The sequence below is a fragment of the Herpailurus yagouaroundi genome, unplaced genomic scaffold (genome assembly GCF_014898765.1).
Source record: "Herpailurus yagouaroundi ecotype Mexico unplaced genomic scaffold, PumYag 250, whole genome shotgun sequence".
Classification (NCBI taxonomy): Eukaryota; Metazoa; Chordata; class Mammalia; order Carnivora; family Felidae; genus Herpailurus; species Herpailurus yagouaroundi.
Window position 1 is genome coordinate 5,273,369 of NW_024412467.1, and position 1,714 is coordinate 5,275,082.

At 40.3% G+C, this 1,714-nt stretch overlaps 1 non-coding gene across 1 annotated transcript; it reads left to right on the plus strand.

Annotated features, from left to right (window-relative positions):
- Positions 1–872: 872 nt before the first annotated feature.
- Positions 873–945, plus strand: TRNAR-CCU (transfer RNA arginine (anticodon CCU)). Its single transcript has one exon. It is a non-coding gene; the product is annotated as a tRNA-Arg (tRNA).
- The last annotated feature ends 769 nt before the right edge of the window (positions 946–1,714 follow it).

Consider the following 1,714-nt stretch of genomic DNA (forward strand, 5'->3'; position numbering starts at 1 on the left):
GCTCTGTGCTGACAGTGTGCTGCCTTCTTGGGATTCTCTGTCTCTCTTTCAAAAATAAATTAAAAAAAAAGAAAAGATTCTTTTTCAGGACAGATTTTATAGTAATATCTAAATTTATGAGAAAGCTGGGAACTATGTTGGAAAAATGAAGACAGAAAAAAATGTTTAATGTTTATTTTAATTTTGAGAGGGGGAGTGCAGAGAGAGAGAGAGAGAGAGAGAGAGAGAATCCCAAGCAGGCTCCTCACTGTCAGCACAAAGCCCGACTAAGGGGCTCAATCTCAGGAACTGTGAGATCATAACCCAAGCTGAAATCAGGAGTCAGCCCCTTACCCAACAGAGCCACCCAGGAGCCCCAACTCCAGAGAAATGTTTATTATGAGCTTCTTATGTGCCAGATAATTATTCTGTTCAAGCCCACTGGGTGGTAAATAGACAAAACTAGAATTCCAACCCAGACATGGCTCACTTGATTTTCCATGTATTTTTCATTTCTTTTTATTTTCAAATGTTTATTTATTTTGAGAGAGAGAGAGAGAGAGAGAGCGAGGGCAAGCACATGGGAGCATGGGAGGGGCAGAGAGAGAGGGAGGGAGGGAGTCCCAAGGAGGCCCCGTGTTGCCAGCATGGAGCCCAGCATGAACGGCAAGATCATGACCTGAGCCTAAATCAAGAGTCGCTCCCTTACCCAACTGAGCCACCCAGGCAGCCCTATGTTTCATATGATCTCATATACTGAGATCACTAACCCCAAGCTCAAGTATGAGACAACAGAATGCTATTCAATCTTTTCCTTTTCTGCAAAATGGCCAGTCGAACTTTGAGCTCTAGATTGTAATCTGTATAGTAAGAGATGCAGGAAAGTGGGGGGCACCTGGCTGGCTCAGATGGCAGAGCATGTGACTCCTGATCTCAGGGTTGTGAGTTCAAGCCCCACGTTGGGCATAAAGCTTACTTCAAAACAAAACAAACAAACAAAAAAGATGTAGGAAAGTGAGATGGATGGTGGATTTGAAATCAGGAAGTGATCCGAGATGCTCTAATCTGGTACCTCTCCTATATCCCGCTGAACGGCTCTAAGTCAGGCGTGACAGGCTTCAACTTCCTCATTCTAGGAAATGATTTATGAGCACTTAGCATTATTAGTTAACATTTATTAACATTTAACATTGGCGCTAACACCCTGTGTTGGTGTCTTTCACGATTTGCTTCAACATGGCCAATAAGCAACTCACAGATTCTGGGGCAAAACCACCCCTCAGTCTTTGGAATTTATAACGGAAGATTATTAACAGGACTTCCTAAGACTTACCCCATCTGGAGTTATAACATTGGCATAATTTATGTACACCAACTTCTAAAAGGGGCTGGTGATAAAAAATAATATTAGCACATGAGGTAGAGAATATGGGGCATAAAGTATGTTAAGAAACAGTTTTGAGTTTTTAAAACATATATGTTTTAGATTGCCATTATTTAAAATATATGTTAATTAAAAAAAAAAAACAGAAGAGTACATTAAGTATTTGTTGTCATTATTACATCAGTTGAAAACATCTGGACTTAGCCAAAAATAGGAAATATGACATTAAACATATAACCCTAGAAATTTACGAGTTTAAGGACAGTGAACACATTTTGCTCAAAAGGTCTTATACCAAGATGCCAGATTAGCTCAGCCCCTGGAATGTGTGATTGTTAATCTCAGGGTTGT